This window comes from Coloeus monedula (genome assembly GCF_965178545.1).
Source record: "Coloeus monedula genome assembly, chromosome: 2".
Classification (NCBI taxonomy): Eukaryota; Metazoa; Chordata; class Aves; order Passeriformes; family Corvidae; genus Coloeus; species Coloeus monedula.
In genome coordinates this window covers 8,871,837-8,880,266 of record NC_138782.1, presented here as the reverse complement: position 1 = coordinate 8,880,266, position 8,430 = coordinate 8,871,837, and positions in this window count along the sequence as shown.

The following is an 8,430-nucleotide window of genomic DNA, read 5'->3' as shown; positions in this document are numbered from 1 at the left end:
CAGAGAGCAGCTGAGGGTGGGGACACAAGGGTGAAACCCCACCTTTGGGTCTTGTTCTGCTGTGCTGCCTTTGTGAAGACGTGTGAACAGGGCGGTTGTTTTATTTTCATGTCTCCCTGTAGATGCTTTGGATTCCAGAAAAGCTCTGCACCAGTGATTCAGTTCAGATGCCAGAAAGATCCTATAACCCCTTTGGAGGAAAGAGTGGCTGGAGAGACTAAGAAACAGTTGGTGCCAAGGAGCTTGCTCTTCAGATACCCAGAGACCAGTCAAGCAGGGATTGTCATTATTCCCCCAAAATCTGAAATTGCCACCCAAGCCCTTCATGGTGATCTGCTCTCCACACAAACCATTCAGAAACAGGCTAGGAGTAAACAGGACTCTCATTTTTCACTTAAGTATCTGTGAATGTCCGTGATTAATGCTGCACCCATGGCCAACTTTTCCCTCATGTAGGCAATAAGAGATTCGAACAAGAGACTCCTCAAATACCTTTATAACATGGAGAAATTTGTTATTTGTGATGATAGCTGGTCTTTTCCCCTATATGCGTTAACCTGACTAATTCCTTTCTTTATTTCTAGCATGCATGTCCTCTAACCAGTCTTATACCATAACAACAATAACAAGATGATTGCTGTACTATTGCAAGCCATTGTCAATGGCAGTGAACAGATGGACTGTTGCTTCAACCATAGCAAGGGTGTAATTTCTAATGAATACTCTTTAGGTCTTCTCCTCAAGTCACAGACATAATCTGCTTGTTTCCTGTACTTTTAGTGAAGGAGAACTAACATCTGCTTTATGTTTCCTGTTTAACGGGATTCATGGCAAGCACAGCTGAAAAGCAATACAAACAGAAAGGGAGATGAATCTGTTTTCACCTCTCATTTATTCAGAATTTCTTAATTTATCTTGTTACATGTCTTACATGCTGTAACATTTCCACTCTAATTTATGGTGAAATTAGGGAAAGAGGAGAAAGAAACACGACCCTTGTGTAATTTTTTTCAAAAAATTCTCTGTTTGATCAGTTTTGTTGCAATTGGTGAATTTTGTTTCCTACTCCCAAGACACAAACCTCTCTGTTACCTCTCCCTGTCTAGGTCTGTTTATTGCTAGATCGACTTTTGCAGCTCTGAGAGCAGAGTGATTTTCCAGAAAAACAGAGCAGGTTTTAAAATTGCCTTTTGAACTAGAACCTGTCTGCTTCATTCCTGTGACACTGCACTGGAGATGTGATTCTGTAAAAATCAGCCCTGCTGAGTACCTTTTTTTATATCTGCTGCTGGAGAGAATTCAAGCATTTTATCTAGTTTCATTAAATTCTGAGAACTCTAAGGTAGAATTTTAGCTGTTCCTTGCTAGATATTCAAGGGAAAGGGGAGGGGATAAAAACAAATGACATGTGTTTAGAATCTGCAGTCTTCTCTCTGCAGAGTGCATGTAATGGTTCATTTCATTTTGGGGCTATATATTCGTGTCCAGTATTGTGATGAAACGTTGCTGAGATGTGTCTGACAGTAGCTCCTCAAAGTAAGCACACACCCCTGTGTGGATGCTGTTAGGGAAAACATCATCATTTGCCAGATATGTGGATTTTAACTGTAGTTTCCTGGGCAGGAAAAAACAGTAACAGCTGCTGGCATCAGGGACAAGGAGGAGATGCTGTGTGCATTCTGGTGCTGCTGCAGAGGAAAGATATCTATTTCCAACTCCCTTCTTGCTCCATTTTTTGGCCTGTGGGGGCAGGAAGGGCTAATTAGCTCTGAATGCCAGTTTAACCTTGGTGGCAGGTTCCTTTGGTAGCTGTGAGGATCAGGGTCAGCTTTCCAGATGTGCAGGTGCTAGGATATTTGTGGTTTGTGGTCTCACTCATCCTCCTCTGTGAAGGCAGCCATCTGTCCATAACAAGACTGAGCCACTCCTGGGGCAGAGGCAGGAGAGGCGTGGGGGTCTGAGCCATTCCCATGCCTCTCCCCAGTCTGCTGGAGGCTCCTTGTCCCGTTTGCTGTGCTGATCCTCCCACTGCCATTAGTGCTGAAATGACACTACCTCTTCCTCTGTATCACCATTAGTAGTGGTCCCCAAACAGCCAGCTTGGCATATACGGACAGCTGTTGAATACCAGCCAAAAATTTAAGTTTATGCTTTTGCCCCTTTTTTAGCCTCTTCTTGTCTCCCTTCACCAATTCTATTGCTTCATTCATTTGGGGTATTTCTTCCAGCAGCAATTGCACCTCTCCTCTGGCTCCTGTTTTCCTTGTTCTGTCACAGGAAATTCAGATTATTGCTTACAGGGCTCAAGTGGAGCCCAGATTCAGTTCAGCTGCCTTTCCACTTTTTTTCTGCCCCCAGGAAATCAAACACCCTCTCAGAAAAAGCTTCCTACCCTTTTTTACTTACATGTAAGGAAAGACCATTTGGTTTATGAGGGATGCTATGTCTTGTCTTTCCTCATATTATGAACTCTTCAGTAAGAAAACTGTCTTTCTCTTTTCTGTACTGTGAAGTATATTATTGGTCCCATCAAAATTGTATATATTAATTACTATGTTTTTCACTCAAAAAGAATTGGGAAAAACCTTAACATTGCATGAAAAAATTTGGTCTGAAATATTTCATTCATCAAAGACATTCTGAGAAAACAAGAATTGTTCAAATGAATTTTTTACAGTTTGAAGTGCCAAGGAAATAGTCCCAGTACTTGAAGATTCTGAATCAACTTCTTAACAAATGTTATTTCTACAAAGACTAAATACATATTTCAATTTTAAGCATTTTCAGGGTGACATGATGCAGACATATTACAGTATCTCCAAAATGTTCTGTTCTTACATATAAGCAATATTATTAAATAATGAGGTGTATGGATAGGTGCCATCCTGTGGCCCAAGTCAAGGAATACTGAGGGCTGAAAGGAATGTTATCTGCAATTAGCTCAAACTTTCTTCTTGCTTTCTTCAGTTCCGCTTTTTTCCCCAGGAGGTCTGAGTTACTCTAAACCACCTGTCAGCTGTCAGATATCTCATTTATTTTTGATCATTGTCTTTTGCTGCTTTGTGAATTATTCAGAAAGGGGAAAAATAATTAAAGTGGATACAATAAAAAGAAAATAGAAAATTAAAAAGAAAAATAATAAGTATTTACCCACTTTTCACATTAGATCCTTGGACTGAAACGGCATCTCTCAGAGTGGCTTTTTTTCTGGGTGATAGCCAAAATGAAGGGAAAAAAATCTTAGCCTAACTGGGTGAAGCTTATCTGCGTACCACTGCAATTGGGAAACTTAGTTACTATCACAGACTTGCCAGAACAAAGCAGACAAAATTTTTTTGCCATTTTAATTTTGTTTATGATCATTACAGAAAATTATCAATGTCATTTTCGTTACTCTAATTCCTGATCCCATGCCCGTCTCTCTGAAGAGCACAACTGAGCACCAGATGTGTGCAGCAGACTTTCTTCTGGCCTGATTTCAAGATGGATCTTAGAAAGGGATCTGTCATAGGGCTGCTGTTGCTTTGGGGTATTTATTTGGGCTGGTCTGGTGGGAGATGTGTCCTGGTCAATGCAACAGGTATGTACCTTTATATCAGCACATCCACCTCTGTTAGGGGACTCTTCTTGATCCCAGCAGGATTTGGTCTCCTTGAGCAGAAGAAACAGCATTTTGCAGCACATCTTCTATTGCAATAAGGACAAAACCCAGCTTGTTTCATACAGCAGAGCAAATTCTTTGCAGGAGTCTCTGGGGTTGCTTGTCAGAGATTGACATGGTACTCAATCTCTGACCCACAGCCTGTTCTTGCTGTAGGACTACAGCCCTCTGGTGGTACCAAATCACTTATTTTGTGAAGAGCCGCATAACATTATAGGAAAAACTCACCTTTGGGCCCTGGCCAGTGACCCGGTGTTGCCTGGAGGGGGAAGAATATCTCTGGGCAAAGAACCCAAGAAGGTGCAAGTCAGTATCCGGCTGTGATGCACTACGTGGACATCACCCATCAGATAAAAATTTCTAAAGCAAATTCAGAGACTGCATGCAAGGGTGCTTAAGATGTGGGAGGATATTTACCTCACAGGACTGGAAGAGACCTCAGAAATCATTGCCCTGGAAACATTACTGGCCCTGTGGAAGAGGCCAGTAAGGGCCCCTCAACACTGTGTTCTGACAGTGAGTAATAAACTCTTCTCTTTTCTAAAGGAGGCTGAATCAACCATTCCTTAGTCCTGGGTGGTGTTGGCTTAGCTTGATCTTTAAAGTGGTCCAGTGACTGAAATCTTGCAATATTTTTTTCCCTGTGCTCCATTAGAGGAACAATTAGAACAATTAGCTTATATTGCACAGTTTAAAGTCATTATTCTTTGTCCTATTTACTATGATCATGGAAAAGGAAAAACACACAAGACCTATTTTTTCAGTGTGCCAGTCTCTTTCATATTTGAATATATGTTCTTTGAGTCTTTTTAAGGCTAATCAGCCCAAATTAATTTCATTTTTCTAATCAGTCATATTTGCAAAAAGGTTCCGCTTTGAATGTCTTCCCAGCAGTTTTTTCAGATAGGTAATGTTATGTATTTGGACATGGCTCTTGAGCATCATTTTTCAAAATGAAGAATAACCTCAATTTCCATGTATGACATCTCAGCATGAAACACTTGTGGCACATTTCATTAGCACGCCCTCTCTGAAGTTTTGTTCTGGACTAGAGGAACAGGAAACCCTGGGCTATAGCATCAGACTCTGAATAAAGCAAAATAACTTGAAAAGACAACAAGGGTGAATTGAGTGCCTCAGCTGGGCTGTACTGGCTGTGTGATTTATAGCAGCTGAATAGTTGTATCAACAAGCTGTCATATTATTACTGAGAAAACACTGAACTTGGAGGATTAATTTGAAAACTCTGAGCACACTGCTGGGGGGGATCTGTTTGACTCTTACCCTGTCTCAACCCGCCAGTGTAGAAAAGGTTTTTGCCATGAGAAAAGAAGCAGAGCTGGAAGCCCCCAGGATAGGGAGAATACAGGAGCTCCATGGTTGCCCCACAGCAATGGCCAGCAAAATGTTGCCAACCACAGCTAGGGCTGGAACAGTTCCTATCAGAAAGATAAGGTTCCTTTGGATTGTGGCATTTTTAAATGTATTTTATGCATTTTGATTTAGTTTGACAAACTTGTATTGACTTAGCCAAGCAGTAAGGAGTACAAGCAGGTTTATTGGCACTGCCAAAATATACTCATGTTGTGCATAAGGGATATAGCCAAGTTAGTCTGCAAAGGAGTTTATAGTAATACAAGCAATTAAAGAAGAAACAAACCACCCTCTTATACCACAGGTTTTTTGAGCTGTGCAACAGTAGGTAAACACCAATTCTAGGGTGATGGTGATGTATCATATAGTGCATTTGAACAGCAAAGAACCAGCCTTCAGATTTTGTTATTGGAAGAAGTCACACATAATCTAGGGACAAAGAGGGAAAGTTCAAATTGTTTCTGTATGTTCGTTCTTGTTTTTACTGCAGGCATTAGGATGAAAAGTATTCCTTATATAAGTGTTCTTCAATACACACTCATTGATTTAAGTCTAAAAAGATTTCAAGCAGTTTGTCAGGCATTTCATTAATACAGATAACTTTTCAGTCTTTGAGCCATTTCTAAATAGGAAACAGTGGACAAATCCATTTGTAGGAAATTCACCTTGGTGGTTGTTGGGGTTTTAGGAGCTCTCCTGTTTTGTTTGGGGTTTTTTTTCTGTTAACGGAATGTTCGCCATATGTGTTGCTAGGGGGACAAATTGCTGGGTATTTAAGAAAAACAAAAGACCTACCCATTAAAGGTGGGGTGCATCTGGCTACTCTTTTGTTTCACCTGGGTGGCACATAGTTGATCCCCAGCGTTTGGACTGGGAGGGAGGCTGCTCTCTTCAGCTGCTTTTTTTCCTTCTGCCAGAGAACCCCGGGGATCCCAAGCCTGCCTTCCCTGCCCTGCTGGGAGCTGGGCCGTGGCTGCCCTGCCCCCGCCGTTGCTTTGAGCCTTTGCTACATTGTAGCCCTGCTCGTCCTGCCTGCTCAGACCCCCGACGGGTTCCCTGTTTGGATACATCTCATTTGCCACCTGGGATTTGTGCTCGTCCCTGCCCTTCCAGCCTGCCATTCCAGCCTGCTGTCCCTGAGGGTCCGGCCGGACACCGGGATCGGCTGCCCAGGGGTTTGTGAAGCCTTTGTTCCATCCCTCCCCTGGATCCCAGGCCGCCAGTGCCGCGTGCTTCCCGAGCTCGCTCCGGAGCGCCCCCTGCAGCCACAGGGAAACCATCGCACCTGCCCTGCTCACCGGGAGCCACCAGCGCCCCTGCCGGCTGCGAGCGGAACTGCACCCAAGGGGAAAGGGCCCGACAGCCGAGAAGGCTGGGACTGGGTTTGTGATTGTTTGCTGTTACTGCCATAGTTATTGTTGTTTGTTTACCTTGTTATACACATATAGACATATAATAGTAAAGAACTGCTATTCCTATTTCCCATATCTTTGCCTAAAAGCCCCTTGATTTCAAAATTATAATAACTCAGAGGGAAGGGAGGGTTGCATCTGCCATTCCAAGTGAGGCTCCTGCCTTCCTTAGCAGACACCTGTCTTTCAAACCAAGACAGTGGTCCATTAGATGAGCCAAATAATTCAGTGCATAACAAAAGCAGATTGATTTTTCTGAGGTGTTTTTGATTCTTTCCTTTTGAAAAGAGTAACAGCTGCAGTCTGTTCCAAACTGGTTTTCCTTTTAGGCTGTCTTATTCTGGTTTCATGCATTTGTGTTCAGTTTTGGGCTCCTTACTACAAGAAGGACATTGCAATGCTGGAGGGTCTGCAGCACAAGTCTGATGAGGAGGAGCTGAGGGAGCTGGGAGTGTTTAGCGTGGAGAAAAGGAGGCCTGGGGAAGACCTTATCTCTCTCTACAGCTGTATGAAAGGAGGTTGTAGTGAGGTGGGGTTTGTCTCTTGTCCCAAGTAACAACTAACAGGATGAGAGGAAATGGCCTTAAGTTGTGCCAGGGGAGGGTTAGATTGGATATTAAGAAAACAATTTTGCTGAAAGGGTTATCAAGCATTGGAACAGTCTGCCCAGGGAAGTGGTGGAGTCACCATCCCTGGAAATGGTCAAAAACTTGTGGATGTGACAGCTGGGGGACATGGTTTAGTGGTGAACATGGCAGTGCCGGGTTATTAGAGGTCTTTTCCAGACTTAACAGTTCTATAATTTCTATGATTTGCATGTTCACAAGGTGTATGGAGGCCAGGGTGACTCCTTAAGTCACCTCCATTTCAAAAAGTCACTAACACAGAGCCTGGGTCGTGTAAGCTTGCCTTAGCCCTGGTGAAGCTGTGTCTGTAGCAAGTTAACAGCGGAAACTGCCCAAGATGAGGTCTTGGAATCAGGGATCTCACCTTAGAGACATGCATGTGATAGCAGAGTATGCTATACCAAACCTAGATTTTCCTGGTAGAAAGCATGGGATAAATTTCAATAACAAAAACTGGGGCTGCAAGGGTTCCCCTGCAGACAGACCACTCAGTTTAGGGACATGGTGAAATGTTGAAAGGCCTGTCCTTTTATTACCTAAGAAGTTAAGGTCAGCATGGAGTCAGTGCTTCTTCCAGCCACTGAGACAGAGATGGAATAGCACTCACATGGGCTATTATTGTACTGAAAGGCTGTCTAAAGCCATAAAAACTCTTGCCATGAAAATACACCGCCCACAATCCAGCAGAATCTACTTCCTGATCTCTTCTGGAAGACTAACTTTGTAAAAAGCTCAGCTACATTGTTGGGGTAAGCAGGCTGGTTCAGCCAAAGAGCTGCAAATGCCAATATGTTTGTGCAGCATGGAGACCAGTGGTTTCATGTTCACTGGTTGATAAAGATCCCAGACATTTCTGAAAGATCTATCCCTGTTTTGCTATTTATGAAGTTTGGAAGCAGACTATGGAGCTGCAGTCTGTGTGCACAGCCTAATTTAATTTTCTGAAAAATCATTTGATCTTTTCCCATTGCACTTTCAAATAATCTGAAGCAGAATAAGAAATATGAAGGAAACGTCTAATGAATTTTTTCCCCCTTTTGATTCAGATTTAGTAGCAGAGAACCCAAACTTTAGAGTCACCTGAGCACCAGCTGCTTTCTTCACTGCTGTACTTGCCATCATTTAGCTCAGCTCTGTTGAGCTTCAAAATACATGTGATTTAAATATTCATTTAAGATAGGCCATTAAAAAGTGAAATTGACCTTTATATGAATTATTAACAGAGATCTCAAAGTTGGACTATCTTGGTGTTGGGCTTTTTGTCTGGACAAGTAGATTAGGGAAGAACAGGTCCAAGAAACAGGATTTTTCAAAATGAAAGACAGGAAAAAATACTAGAGGAGATGAATTGAGGGGA